The sequence below is a fragment of the Rhinopithecus roxellana genome, chromosome 8, assembly GCF_007565055.1.
Source record: "Rhinopithecus roxellana isolate Shanxi Qingling chromosome 8, ASM756505v1, whole genome shotgun sequence".
Lineage (NCBI taxonomy): Eukaryota > Metazoa > Chordata > Mammalia > Primates > Cercopithecidae > Rhinopithecus > Rhinopithecus roxellana.
The window spans coordinates 127,294,232-127,310,645 of NC_044556.1; positions in this window are offsets into that span (position 1 = coordinate 127,294,232).

Below are 16,414 nucleotides of genomic sequence, written 5' to 3' on the forward strand. Positions count from 1 at the left end.
AGGGCCGTGTGATCATCTTCCCTTCACGAGGCTTCCTACGGGGATAGAGGAATGTCTAATTTGCCTAACCAAGTACGTATACTCAGACTCTCTCTTAAGTATGTATGTACTCAGGTCAGGGTAGGACAGAAGAGAGAGTCTTTGTTGTTTCCATCAGAGCATGTGCGAGGTTGACTGTGAAACAAATAGAGGCAATTCTGGGCCAAATGGCCATCACTGGCCAAGGCATCTGCAAATCACATTTGTTTTTTGGCTGCAAGGGAAAGGGCTTGGCTGTCTCTGTCTTGTCTTCCTCTACTACCTTGATCCTCTGGGCCAGAGGAAGGTGTTGCTATTGATGTCTTTCCCAGACATGGCTTATTGTTTTTCTTTGTAGATTTTATGCATTGGCAGCCAAAAACCTTGAGTAAGGAAATGATGCTTTAAGAACAAAACAAGCTCTTTTGTATGTGACATTTAGGACATCAGACAAAACAGTCTTTCCAGATGAAGCTGGCTGGCGATGGGAAGAGTGGTGTCTGTGGGTCATAAAGCACACTGTCTGTACATATTTCCTGCTGACAGGCACTTACTCTGCGTGCCAATCCCATGTGCTAATGTCATTCCATCCATCTCCACCGCGGTTTAGGTCTTTGCTGAATAACCGCCTCGTGTAAGGTCCTATGGTTGAGCTAGGAAGAAAGTACACTGGCCTCAACACCTTCTCAGATGATTTTATGTTTTTGTTGGCTGTCTCTAAATGTTTCATTTTTTTCTACAAAGTAAAGAAGAAAGTAGAACCAAAGTAGCTATCCATTTCTATGGATAAACTAGCTATCCATTTCTTGACTGGATTCAAAACTTGGAATTTGATTGCATATTGAATCTAGCCCTACTGCATACGTTTAATAAATTTTAAACAATGTGACAATTTCCCTTTAAAGTGGAGAGTCCCAGCCCGCTATAGTACCAGAAATGTCACAGAACAAGGGAGCAAATATTAGCCAAGTCCTAAGAGAGGAGGGTCTTGTCCAAGTGGCTTGACTGTGTTCAGAGACCTTTGCTTCTTTCTGTTAACCTTGTCATATCTCCCAAACTGTTTCATTTGGTTCTTTTCTATGGACATTCTATAATCTTTTATAGCATGAGAAAATATACACATGAATCATCTCCTTAGGCCCAAACTGGAATTACCTTTCAGGGATTTGGAAAAAGAAACAATGTTTGGTGGGGATGGGGAACAAAGGTCAGAGGAGGAGAAAGCAGTTTTCTCCCCTCTACTGAGTCTTTCTTATAAGGCAGGGTGGAAGGGTGAAGCTGCAGACAGGTGAAAAAACTGTGAGCTTGTGGTAACCAACCTTTCCCCCAACATACTAGGCAGTTGTAAATCTTGATTGAGTAATGAGTAAAAGGAGTCAACTGCTTTCATTGATTTGCATAAGTACAATATCATTACGATCGGTGACTTTAAAAAATATCCTATTAGTTTTTATGTGCTTCATAAGTGTAGGTTAGATTTTTTAAAAACTGAAATGTAGGGCAGCAAGAGGAAATTGAAAATATATGTTTCCATTCTTAAGTGAAATCAATGTGAATAATAATATTTATTTCAAATATGTCACACAGGAAAAAAAGGATCTCTTTAGAATTTCTCTGTGATGCTGTCCTCAGGGTCCATAACTCAGAACTGCTTCAGTCTAAAAATATTTCATAACTCTGGTGCTAAAAGGACAGAGAATTTAGTGTGAGGCAGAGAATTCTGAAGAAAGATATATAAATTTCTTTCAATTATATGGACCAGTATTACATGAAGGATAGTGACTGCGTGTTCTCTATTCCTATTAAGACAATGAAAAAAAATTGAATAAAGAAATACTGTAGTTAGATACAAGGAAGAACTTCCTAACAGTGAGGCTTGTTAAAAATGAGAGAATACTTTCTAATCTCTCTTAGAGAACAAATTTTTTAGCTGATAAGGATACCAATTGACTAGAGGTTGTTTATGGGGAGTTTCACCTTAATGTAAGGGAACTAGCTTGTCCAACCCACAAAGTCGAAGTGACACACACACACACACACATGCACGCACATTAGTACAAGTGTTCACTTTGATGTCAGGAAAAATCACCTGGAGAGTATTTTTAAAATATAGATCCCATGGCCCATTTCCAGAAACGGTGATACGGTAGATTTGGAGTGCTATCTGGAAATCTGCATTAATTTTTGAAGCACGTCAAAGCTTGCAAAGCATCAATGTCGTGTTAAGGCCTCTGACCAAGGTGCCAGCAGACTGGGATCCTCCCCTAGTCTGTCACTAATTCATTAAAGGATCTTGTCAAGCTGCAGCTTCCTTGCCTAAAAAAAATCAATATAAAACCTCTTGCTCGGTCTCCTCTGCTTGGTCCTTCTATCCTATTAGATAAATCTGTGAAAGGTTCTTCAAAACAGAAAAGCACTTTGCAAATCTGATGGCATATTCTTTTTATCAAATTTTACATCCCTCATTAATCACTCTCCCAAATTAATCAAAGAAGGTCTTCTCTTCTTCCAGCTAAATTTGCCCATGGAATTTCAAATCCACAGATACTACTTAGGAGTCTGCCCTGTGTGCAGACCTGCAGGATCCAGTTCTGCTACTTTCCACCTCTATGATCCTGGGCAAATTATTCAAATTACCTGAGTTTCTATATCCTCATTTGTGAAATGGGGATGCTTTTACCTGCCTCCCTGGCTGAGTAATGATAAAACCTGCAAAGTCCCTGCTGCTTTTCATGAGCCTGATTCTTCTGACCCCCAAATCCTTTCCCTTATTCAGGCACAGATTTCTTCCCCTACATTTGAAAATGACCATCTTGCAATGGATAGTATTTGGAAAATGTTAGATTAGTAGTTTACCCAGAATGAACAGAAATAAGTTTTTTACTTTCTCTGAAAACTCAACAGAGTTCTCATTAAAAATATATATATATATTTACAGGAATGAGAAAGTCAGGCCTGTCCCTGGGTATGAGGTGAGAGCCACTGAATTCCCTTGGGGCTTCTGCAAATTCAGCTTTATTGAGAACTCAAGGCCCCTCAGCAAACAGAACTCATGGAATTTCTGGAGGCTGGCATAATAATGATAAAAAAAGGCAAACAAAGACCTATTCAGTGGGGTCTTTTCTGGCTTCAGCTCTGGCATGTTTTTTGCACTCATTCTGCTAAAAAGAGACTGAGGAGAGTAATAGCTTGTTGGATCTGCAGAGTAAGTGAGAGAACTGCCTCATGTTTTGGGTGGGACTTTAAGAAATGAAGATATGGAACATTTCATCTACAAAAATCTCTGACATCAAGAGAGAGCAGATACAGCAGGTGCCTTTGGGAACATGAGTTTTGTTTTTCTTGGTGAGTCCTTGTTGAAAATATATCAGTGTATCTGTAGCCTGCTGCCTAACTGCAGTTCTCAAAGAGCATATAACACCCAATCAGAAATTGCCAATGATTTCTCTTTTATTGCAGACAAGTTCAACACAATGGGGGAAATGTCCTTGAACCCTCAACTAGAGTGTCTTCATAGGAAATGGTGGCATGGCCACCTGGCAATCAGCTGAGTGCCTGCACCATTGTTTTGGTGCCACCCTCATACCCCAAATGCTTAGTGGCAGAAGTGATGCAGCAGCAGAGGCTGGCCCAGTCACTTCCCTAAGTCTGGGGTGTGACACGTCATCAGACTGAAGCCCCAACTCCCAAGAATGTCTCATGAGGCCTTTCCTGAGGTGCTAGTGGCTGGCCTCCCCATCATGTCCTCTTGCTGTCCCCACCCCTCACAACCCACTGCATCAGATATAGCTCTGTGTGTTCACAGGAGGAGGGGCCCTGCACTGTCCTCTGTACACACTCACCTGGCCAATGCTTACTTCTCTTTCAACTCTAACCTCCCACTTCACTTTCTCCCAGAATCCAGGGTAGTTAAACCTTGATTCCCTTCCCTCCAGCAGGATAGGAACCTTCCCTCTGTGCTCCATCGAAGCACTTAACTCACAGGTGTGTTTGTTTATATGCATGTCTTTCTCCCTTATTAAACTGGGATCTCCTGAAGGCAAAGTTTATGCCCTATCCATCTTTATTTCTAGCTCTAGCACTTGTTCAAAAGGATTCAATAAATGTTAACTGATTAATTAAATGGATGAATTAATGGATGGATGAATGAATGAATCCTTTTAAACTGCTTCTAAAAAGTAAAGATCCCCCAGGCACAGTGGCTTATGCCTGTAATCCCAGCACTTTGGGAGGCTGAGGCAGGTGGATCACCTGAGGTCGGGAGTTCGAGACCAGCCTGACCAACATGAAGAAACCCCATCTCTACTAAAAATATAAAATCAGCTAGGCATGGTGGTGCATGCCTCTAATCCCAGCTACTCAGGAGGCTGAGGCAGGAGAATCGCTTGAACCCAGGAGGCAGAGGTTGCAGTGAACCGAGATCGTGCCATTGTACTCCAGCCTGGGCAACAAGAGTGAAACTCAGTCTAAACAAACAAACAAACAAACAAAAAGTAAAGACCCTAGCCTCTCCACTCGCATCTTCTCACAACTCTCTACATTTTGGGAGGTGAAGCTATTTCACTTTATGTATTTTAGATCCAAGATCATTGAAGTGAGGAGCATTGCTAAGAAAAAATCCTTTGTGTTGATCTGAGCTAAATACTCTAATCCCATTCCCTAACTGGCCTGGCCATCTTCCTTTGAAGGCTTTTAAATCTGCTAAGAACCTGGCTTCAGCTGCCTGGGCAAAGTGGAAGGGCAGAAGGCCTGGATCCTGCTCAGTCTGGTGGCACAAGCCTGGCTTCTAGGCTTCAGCACTGAAAGGAGGGAAGGGTTTTGGAAAGTCAACCTGGTATCTGTTTGCAGTTTGCAAAATTGTCATTAAAATGGAGAGAAAAATGTCATAGGGAAAAGAATCCTGTAGGAGATTAAAGTGGAAAACATTGAGAGAGAGTGAAAGTCAAGGAGCTTGTTTGAGGTTTATAGGAGAGGCATTCTCTTGGGTGATGTCTTTAAGAGTTGTCAGGAAAAATGGCACAGGCCCTGAGGCCTGTCAGGAAAAATGGCAATGGCATAGCCATTGGCTGAGGGGCCAGGAACCCCTTTGCTAGCCTTCCCCGACACCAAACCCACCTTTCACTTGTTATAATACTCGTAGTAATCCAACAAATACTTTATGATGCATTCAGCATTGTGTAAGCCTTATGGGCCATATAGAAAATGTAAGATACACAGTTGTGTACCCAAATGGTTTACAGTCTCACAGAGGAAACAGGGTTGATTCATGTGCAAACAGAGCATGAAAACAATAGAATATAATACCAGACGGCACAGCTTAGGAAGTACTCTAGACTCTAGACTTTGCTGCATATTAGAATCGTTTGGGGAAACTTTTAAAAATCTTGAACCCAGGCCATACCCATATCAATGAAATCAGCATCTGTAGAAGTGGGACCCAGATATCAATATGCTTTAGTTTCCCGGGTGATTTCAATGAATAAGTTTGAGAAACTATGCCAAAGAAAGAGCATTAGCTTTGACTGAAAAAATCGCGGCTGTCTACTCATGAGCTCTGTAACCTTGGGTTAGCCAAGGAACACCTCTGGACCCGGCTATTCCAGAGATTTTTTTAAGCCCTATGAAGACAATTTACATCCCCAATGCTCAGCATAATGTTTGACCCAAATAAGATATCCCATAAAGATGTATTTATTTGAATAATATATAGAAAGTTATTTAATAAGCCTGCAAATGTAGTTATTAATAACGGCACTATTTGCAAAAACATAATGTCAGTAATAATGGCCATGGTGATCCAAGCAAGTTCCAAGGTATACAGTAAAGACAGTCTTCATGTTTAACATGGTGGCTGTACATAATGGTGCTCCATAAATGTTTGTTAAATTAATAAGCACCTCGGGTGAATTGGAAGAATCAAGAACAAAGCTTTTTAACTCACCTTGGGAAATTGCCTACTCTATTGCTGTGGTCTCCGTCCACCTGTCTATGCACCACTGAGATGCCAAGCCAATAAACCCTACGGCAGAGGTTCAGAAAACTGCAAAGGAAGTGAGAGGGAGACAGAGGGATAAATAAAAAGAGGAGGGAGAAGAGGAGGAGGGAGTATGGAAGGAGGAGGTAAGAAGTAGTCTTAGAAGGGAAGGAAGAGGAGGGTTTTGATGATGACTGGGAAGAGATGTGGGAGTGGTTGGGGGCGTGGAGAGTGACTGAAGAGATAGCGAAACACTGGATGGGCCCAACAGTTCAGGGAAATGAGATGATAATAAACATTTTGTCTTATGGTAATTCAGAAATCCCAGGAGATGGGGGCAGAGGAGAGAGGGGGTTGGACTAGTAAAAGGGGGCTGATTAACCATAAGAATTCAGAGAACAGGAATATATAGCCCACCAAAAGCATGTCAGGTTTTACTTTTCTGACACTTTGAAAGTCTGAAGGTTGTTAAATTGCCTCCCATTCCTGAAAAAGCCCAGGCAAGCAGCTCCCTCTGGGACTCGCATTAACCCTAGTGCTCCATTGCCAGAAACATGAGCTCATTCCACTCATGCATCTTCAGTCCTAGCAAGCACGATCAAACTTTATGAGGCTTGTTACAAGCAAATTACATGGGAAACTGCAAAGGATCGGAGGGAGTGAGATGTCAGTGGGGGGCCGCGTACACTGCCGGGAAAGGGAAAGGGGAGTGGGGTAGGGATGCTGGGCACAGCTCAGACTTGGAATACATGAGAGCCCATCACTGAGCAGCTGGCAGCTCCTGCCTCCAGGGCCCAATTTTCCAAGTGATGACTTGAGTGTTCACACCTGCACTGGCTGCCACCAAGTCCCTCCCTCCACAGAGTTAATGGGGCAGACAGAACCCAGGAACGCTTTTGGCCACAGCAACAATTTCTCTCCTTGGCCCCACCTTCTCTACTGGCAGAGAAGATTCCTCTCCAGCTCTGGTGTGGGCTACACCTTCCAGGCCTCCCTACTTCTGAGGTGTGCAGATGCCTCAGGCAAGGCAGCCTCAGAGAGGACTGCTCTGAGACACAAAAGAATCCCAGCACTTTTTTTTTTTTTTTTTTTTTTTACCTTAGGTGGGTAGCTAACCTCCTTCCCCATTACGTTCCTCCTCTCCTTCCCAATGAATAGATCCCAAAACTATTTAAGATTTAGCCTTTTATTCCTATGAAACTCAAGCTTGGATAATTGTCATTATTATTATTACTTTGGTTTCCCCAGTGCTTTCTGATGGAAACAAACTGGAGACAGAATAACTGGTAATATTCCAGGATCTGGGATTGCTGTGGCTTGGGGTAGCTCCTACAAAGAGAAGCAAAAAATGCATACAGATCATTTTCCTTGAACACTTACTTTCCCATAACAATTGCTGCTGGGAGAGCTCATAACCAGGATTCCCCCCTCTTCACTTGCTACATGCTTGTGTATGCACATTCGCGCGCACACACACACATACACAGGTGAATCTTGCTGAAACAGAACGAAATTAGAGTGCCCAGATAGGTCTCATGCTTTTGGAACAATTTAGGAGATAGATGCAGGCTGAGTTCTACCTGAGCAGAGGCTTGGACAGATGCCTTCGACCAATCAGAATGCAGGAAACCAAAGAAGCAAAGGAAAGATGCTGTGTGAATGTTATTATATAAATTTTCTCTCCCAGCATAGCTCGGGGTGGTTAGATGCTGTTTCCATCCAATGGGAGCTCTATAAGCTCTCCTACTAATGCTGGAAAAACATTCACTTAACAGGCTTGTCCAAACAATTCCCTTCTAAATTCAGACATGATGAACTGCAGGGGGAAAGCAGAGCCCCAGGGCTGTCCGCCTCAATACCATCACTCCTGACAGGGCACAGAGCCACATGGTTCACCTCAAGAGTCCATTAAAAAGCCTGATGGAGAAACTGTGTTGATGGTCAGGTTATGGAACAGGCAGCAGCAAGCAATTAATACCTTCCCAGTTTCCCTGTCCTTCAATTTTCCATCCCTCCCAACACCCACACAGGACATGCACACAAATCCAACTCTATTCCTTGCCTTCTCTTAAATGCTCTTCCACAAGCTCCTTCCCTGACACCCACCCACCTCCCTGTTCATGCTCCTGTGTCTTTACAATAGCTCTCTTAGAGTGCAGCTTGCAGGAGAAACCAGCCTCACACACCCATCCAACACTCACACTCCCTCTCAGATCATGACTACACTCACAGCCTCTTTCTTCTTTCCATCCACATTCTTTCTAAACACGTTGATTTTCCATGTCATGTCCCCAGCCTTGAACCTGCTCCCATCTTCCTTCAAAAAGAAAAGAAAAGAAAAACATCTCTGCTTCTGTCCCTTCTCCAGATCCTAGCATCCACCACTGCTCACATCTCCCTCCACTCTCAGTGGCCAAGTCAGCAGCCCCCACCCTTTCTGACACTCAAAGAAAACTTGTTTGTGAGGAATTCTAATAACTACTTTATTGTTCTGTCTCTCTCTCAGTATATTCCTGTCCTTCCAACTGAACTAGATTCCCCTGAGTTAAAACCTGACTTTGGATTATGTAACGAGTTCCTTTGGGAATATATGAGGACTCAGGCAGTCACTTAGAAGTAAAGCAAACTGCCAAAATAAAAATATACATATATTTCAAAAAATGGCTAGTTTACACAGGAATCTAATTAAGGAAAGATCTAGTTGGTGGAAAGCAGTGGGGATAGAGACAGTTCTAGGTTGGGTAATGTTAGTTTCTTGTCCAACAGTCATTTTGCAAGTGCTAATAGGATAAAAAATGCCATTGGGGAAAACACGTATCTGCGAATACCTAGTATGTGCTTCAGGTGGCACAGGGCTGTGTGAAATGTGGTAATATTCACTGGAGCAATACAAAATATATTTCACAAATGTGACTAATTAGCCAGACTGTCGATACCATATGACATAAAACATTCACTATTATGATAAAGTTTAATAGCACTGCATATCATACTGATTGATACAAATTTAATCATTCAAATATGGCTGTGCTGTGCTAATAGTTTCTTTGTAAAATATGGAAATCATGTAACACATTTTACAAATATTTCCATCTATAACTTTTTCTGTAATATTTCAAAAAATGGGATGTCGTTCTCATGTGATGGTACAAATAAAAGTCTTGTATACATTGAGTTCAACTAGGGTAGGCTGGCTTCCAAAAAGAGCAGTGAGAGATGCGTGTGGAGTTATGCAGGTAGTTGAAGGGCAAAACAGAGCTGGAGAGAAAGTGGGAAAGGTCTTTCTCTACCTGCCTTTGCAGCTGTGGCCCTGGATTTATCAGAAAACAGACACAATAACAAATAATTGCTAAGTGCTTCTTGTTGGGGAGGTTTAGACTGCTAACCCAAATTTACAGGCCAGTGTTTAAAACACTATCTAGAGCAGGGGTCAGCAGATAGTAAATCTGCCAGGAAAGGGGCAGACAGTATATATTTTTGGCTTCGTGGGCCATATGGTCTCTGTTGCAATTGCTCAACTCGGCCGCAGCAGCAAGAAAGGAGCCATGGGCAATTACCAGTGGGCGTGGCTGTGTTCCAATAAAACTTTATTTATGGACGCTGACGTTTGAATTTCACATAATTTTCACATGCCACAACATATTCTTCTTTAGATTTTTTTTCAGCATTTTGAAAGCAAAAACCATTCTTAGCTCATCAACCATAGAAACACAGGCAGTGGGCTGAATTTGACTCATGAGCTGTAATTGACTGACCCCTGATTCGGTGTTTTACTGAAGGCATCTACTGACTCTGTGAGTTCTCTCTTGACCTGCCTTTTTCACCTTGCCCCCTTCATCTCCTTTCTGTCTTTCCATTCTGCACCTTTCAACTTCTACCTGTCACCCCTTCCAATAGATGTCAAGGGCTTACTGATACACCAGGTGCACTCTTTCCATGGCTAGAGTCCACTTTTTTTGTGTGTGTTGTTTTTGTTGTTTAGAGTGGGAATTTCTGTTACTTCCTCAAGAAAATGCCACTAAGAAAATGCCTTTCTGGACACCCTCGTCAAAAAAGCTACTTCTTGACTCCAGAAGAATTCTTTGTTCCTATGTGGAAACAACAATCACAACCAGCAAAGTGGGAAAAGAGAAAGAGCCTTCACATAACTGATGTTTTCGTTTGGTGATGTTTCTTTAAATTCTTCTACAATACAATCAGGGAAAACATTTTGAGGAGTTCTTGGAGGGAGAAAGGGTTAGGAATTTGAAGCCCTGAATAGGGTATCACAAAATATAGGGACTAACAACCACCTTTCTTCACATACCAATTCCCTGCTGGGGACCCCCAGAATTTGCTTCAACATCCACTCCACGCTTGGGAGTGGGAGGTGTCTTCGTCACTTTTGTGCTGCTACAACAGAATACCTGAGATTAGGTCATGTATAAAGAACAGAAATTATTGGCTCACAGTTTTGAAGTCTGGGAATGCTAAGATCAAGGTGCTGGTACCTGGTGAGGGCCTTCTTGCTGCACCATGCCATGGCAGAAGGGCAAGAGTGCAGAAAGGGAACCCACTCATAGAACCCCTGTGAGCCCTTATTATAATAGCATTATTCTGTTCATTACCTAAACAGCTTCCATTAGTTCCCACCTCCCAACACTGCCACATTGGGCATTAAGTTTCCGACACATGAATGCTGGGGAACACGTTCAAATCATAGCAGGAGGCAATAGGCAGTCATTCAGAGGCTGGCTGTATCTCCATCTCCATGTTTCTCCCCCCACAAGCACAGAGACAAATTTGGAATGGACCTCTAGGTCTGTTAAATAACATTGCATGGAATATAATTTTGCCTCAGGTCAGCCCTGACTTTTGCAGGCTATCAACATTTATAAAAGCTAAATGATATGCAAGAGGCCACACAAGGTGTTATATTATCCCCAATTTACAGACAGGGACACTGAGGTTCAAAATCAGAAAGTAATGTACCCACAATTGGAACGTGAGATCCAGTTGCAGCAGAAAATCAAAATGACTTCTCTGTATTTACCAGTATTTTATCTCTATTACAACAGTCCTGTGTGAGTATGTGTGATTTTATTTGTCCTTGGTGGGTATTCTTAGGTTTCTACAGCCATAATATTTGCCAAAATGAAACTGCACTGGCTAATTTAACATCATACTCTAAGCATCGTCCACATTGACCCCCAGATCCTAGGGGTGGGAGAAATTAGAGTAGATCTAAAACAAGCAAAACTATAGAACTACAAATAAGAGCACATCGTACATGAAAAATGCAAAGTGTTATTTTCTGCTCTGTGCTCTTCTTCTCTCCATAACCCATGATCCCTACTGAATGATCCCTGCCTGCAAAGAAACCAATCAGCAAGGGGAGGGTTATGAGAGCTGGTGAAATTTTGAACAGGTCCATGCATTTTAAATTTATCTGCATAGTATGATATCACTGCAACCCCACACTCAATCTCCAACTAGTTATTTTTAACCACGTCACCAAAATAACAGCAGTACAGCTATAGCAATGGGCAGCCTGAAAGGGCTAGACCAACCACCAAATATCTCTTTTCCTGGCAAGCAGACAAATAAGGTATTCCTCCAGGGGCCTAGAATCCACATCAGTGTTAAATAAATTGGTCAGGTCTGCTAGAACAGTTGGAAAACAACAATACCATGCTACTTTGCATTGTAATAGCAAAAGGGTCAGGATGGATTTGCTAAAAGTTCACATTACATGGGCAAAAGGCAGGAGTCAAGATAGGAAATAAAATTGATATGCAGAAAGAGATTATGGTCAGTCAGTGTCTAGTTACTCTGAATCAAAACAACATGGTCATGCAAAGAGTAGCTGGGACTGCTGAGGACTCCATTTAGAGTATGTAATTATATTTCTCCAAAGTATGATTTATATATTAAGCAAAGGTTCTAAATGTTCCATGAATCAAGCTATCAAAAGCCAACTGTTGACCTTGTGTGTTATCCTTTAGAAAGAGCCAGAACACATGCTTGGTCCAGAAGCCCAGTATCTAGGACACTGGAAAAGAGGGATGGAAATACTCATCATACTCACCAAGACAGACTTTGCAAGATAACCTCAACAAAATTGTGCCTAATCAACTCTTTAAAGAAGTAGCGCTAACATTTAAGTCCCAAAGGAAAATACTTCCTAAACTCCTCATGGTAACTATTTCAATTGATCCCAACTCTTCAGAGCCAGTAATAAAATGTTGCAGTCAGTCATCCAGCACCCTGACCCCAGGAGAAATGTATTATTAATTACTACAGATGTGCCCACTTTCCTAAATTCATGTATTATTTCATTTAGCAAACATTTATTTTAACATCCACTCTGTGCTCTATAGTAGAGACTGGGAAACAAAAATAACAACAAAAAAAGACATGATTCCTGACAGATATAAGAGTAAACAATTATAGCGCAATTAGATAACATCTATGAAAAAAGATGTATAGCAGAAATAGTTACTATTTGTGGCAAGCAGACTAAGTGATTTGGGGCCAGATTATTTACATTATTTACATACAATAAAAAAGAAGTGAGAGCCAGGAACAAGTGTGCTAATATTCCTGAGAAGCTGAGGGAAGACTCTTCAGAGGAGATGACATTTAACTTTTCCAGAAAGGCGTGCAGGGCTGGGAGGATCTCATGCAGAGGGGATCGCATATCCAAAAGCATGGAGACATGAAAAAATATGGGGCATACAAGCAAATACTAGTAAATAAGAGGCTTCTTGAGGAACTCAGTAAAGTGAGAAGCCGGATCAATAGCACCTCCCACTAAGGAGATGACAAGTGATTCTATAGCCCTCTGCCCTGATTGCTCTTCTCCAGCGGGAGGCGTTGATGGCCCAGCCCACCTCCTGCAGATCTGTATGTAACCTCCCCACACCTCCCTTCCTTCTGTGCGTGTTCTGCATTCTTCCCACACTGATGATCCATCCGATAGAAGTGACAGCCTGCACTCCAGTTTTCCAGCCAGTGATCAAACCCAAGCCAAGCAGCGCTGCCACAGATCGGTCTCCACTTAGACCCTGGACCACAGCCAGCCAGGAGTAAACACCCTCCAAGGTCCAAAGGTCCAAGCATATTTCACTGCTGCTATGTCTACCTTACTCTTAGATACTTAAGATTTCTGCTGACTAGAAACACAGCATTTTGAGATATGGTCTGTCAGAGTGTAAATAACACTGGATTAGAAGAAAGAAGACCTAGGGATCTCCGAGGGTCTACCCTTAGTCAGCCATGGTACTTCTTCCAGGTTTCTTCATCTCTCTGGACCTGTTTCCACGTCATTAGCATTAGAGTAGGTGACTTCCGAGGTCCTTTCCAGCTGTTTCTTTGAATTACTGCTACTCAGGGGATACGGTGGGTAGAAGCTGCTACCATAACTACAATTCAGCCAAACTGTGTGTCATTATTCCAGAATATGAGCTGGCAAACTACAGTCCATGGGCTGTATCTGGCCTGCAGGCCATTTCTATATAGCCGGCAAGCTGGGAACGGTTTCTACATTTTTGAAAGGATTATAAATAAAACAAGAATATGTGACAGAGACTATATGTGGCTCACAAAGTCAAGCATGTTTACTCTCTGGCCCTTTACAGAAAAAGTTTGCTAACCCCAGTTCTAGAATACTCAGAAACTGGTCAGATTGGAGGCTTTAGCTATTTGATACTCTGCAGCAAAACACTATTTACTAACTCTGCATAGGCAGATTAAAGAAGTTTTACACATTCTTCTCATTGAGGGGTGAGCCTGTGTCCCTTCCTCTTGGTTCTGGGTAGGCCATGGGACTGCTTTGTCCTGTGGAATATTGGAAAGTGGTATTCATCCAGTTTTGAGACCCAGGCCTTGAGAAATGGGCAGTTTCTCCACCCTGTTTCCTGGAATACTGTCTCTGGGAGCCTTGAGTTGCATCCCCAGTATGGAGACAGACATGTAATGTGAAGCTTTCTTGGACCCTTCCAGACCAGCTCATCTGCCAGCTGAATACCTCAAGAGATCTCAATCAGCACCACATGGAACAGAAGAATTGTCCAGTTATGTTCAGCCCAAATTTCTGACCACAAAATCTTGAGATATAACAAAATGGATGTTGCTTTGAGCCTTTAAGTTTTGGGGTAGTTTGTTACACAGCAATAGATAGATAACTGGGCAGGATCAGAGTGTGAGATGCATGTGAAATAGACACCAGGCACTCCTCTGTCTGTTGTGGGCGGAGCCCTAGATCTGAATTTTACTAAGTGGCTCTACATAATTCATAGTTTCAAACAAGATTGGGAATGCATCTTCATCCTGGCTTGGTTCTTGTAGCATGATTTTCCAGGACATGCATGGGATTGTGGAAAGAGCACCCAAACTCTTCCATGGTATCTCCTAGGAAATCTAGGCACAGTTAAGATCTGCTCATAGCCTACTCCCTAGTGCTGTTCACCCCCCAAATATGAAGCTTCTTCTTCAAAAAGAACACTCCTAAAGACACTGTAGGGGCCAAATTGATTGTGAGATATTTGAAGGCCAGGGTTTGGTGGTATTCGTCATCATATCCCTAGCACCTAGCCAGTCACAAAGTAGTTGCTCACTACATGCTTATGATTGAAAGTAAATGATAATTGCCATAAATTTAACGATCCTTTACTTCACACTAGCATAGTACTAAATGTTTTGTATGGATTTTCTCATTTACTCTTCACAACAATCCCAACAGGTAGATGCCATTAGTCTTATGTTAGAAATAGCAATACTGAAGTTCAGTGGATGAATCTGCACAAGGTAGCTGGTAGAGCAGGTATTCTGTTTGACTTGAGTGCTTTTAACCACTCCACGGTACTCCTTCTCACAGATGAGGTATCCATAGTCCCTGCCTTTGAGGGGCTCCAGATCTGGGGAAGCCAGAACATAACTGCACACCTGGAAACATTTTGCAGAGCAGATTATGTAAGTGGTTCAGTTCTGTCAGCAGAGTTCTGTAGGGATCTTTGAGAGCTATATTAGTTTACTATTGCTGCATAGTAAGTAACTACAGACTCAATGGCTTAAAAGAAATCCATTTATTAGCTTACAGTTTTGTAAGTCCAAAGTCCAAGCACAGTCCAGGTGTGGTGGCTCACGCTTGTAATCTCAGCACTTTGGGAGGCTGAGGCTGGCAGATTATGAGGTCAGGAGTTTGAGACTGGCCTGACCAACATGGTGAAACCTCATCTCTACTAAAAATACAAAAATTAGCCAGGCGTGGTGGCAGGCACCTGCAGCCCAGCTACTCAAGAGGCTGAGGCAGGAAAATCGCTTGAACCTGGGAGGTGGAGGTTGCAGTGAGCCGAGATCATGCCACTGCACTTCAGCCTGGGTGACAGAGCAAGACTCCATCTCAAAAAAATAAAATAAAATGAAATAAAATAAAATAAAATAAAATAAAATAAAAAGTCCAAGCACAGCAGGACTGGGTTCTTTGCTCAGGGTTACCCCAGGCTAAAATCAAGGTATTGGTCAGGCTGCTTCCTCATCTGGAGCTCAAGGTCTTCTTCCTAGCTCATGTGATAGTAGCAGAATTCAGTTCTTTGTCGTTGGAGAGCCAAGGTCTCTGTTTCCTTGTCAGCTACAGATGGGGGGCTGCTATCAACCCCTAGAAGTCACCCATATCTCTCATCCACTGGGTCTTCCATCTCCAAAGCCAGCAATGGAAAACGTCCCTGGGGTCAAATCCCTCTCACACTTCAGGAAGAACCCAGTCTCGTTTAAGGGCTCACCTGATTAGGTCAGGTTCAGCCAGGATATTCTCCTTAAAGTCAACTGATTTGGCAGGTGGATTACATTTGCAAAATTCCTTCATGGCAGCACCTAGATTATTATTTGCCTGGATAATTGGGAGAAGGTGTGTGTGCCCCAGGGGGTGGGACTCTTGCAGACCACCTTAGAATTCTGCCTACCCTGAAAGCACAGAGCAAGGACTACTGACAAACAGAAGCTGCTTCACAGGTTTGTTCTCTTGCAGAGACTTTATCTGTTTCTCTATTCAGAGGCTCCAGTGGAGAAGGATTCATTCTGGAACCTTAAGGCAGATGATTATACAATACGTCTTAATCTGAGAGTGGGGTTTGGAGAGGAGGGGTGCAAGGCCCATTAAACAATGACTCTGCATGTTAATGTGCTGTACAAAGGTAGAGAGGTTGCAAATTGTGGTACCCCATGCTGGTTCCCCATCTTTCTCCTCTTAATAAGGTCTCTGTGGAGAGGATTTGCCCCAGAGGGTGTGAGCGGGGCAGGGTCTGGGTTTGTCTTTCTCCACAGCCCTATGTTCTCAGCAGAATCTGCTACTTTTGCAGTTGGAGTTGATTACTGAATAATGAATTATCATTCTTTTTTCATTTTCTAGCCCTTTTCAGAAGTGTGCTGCTATTTTTCTACTTA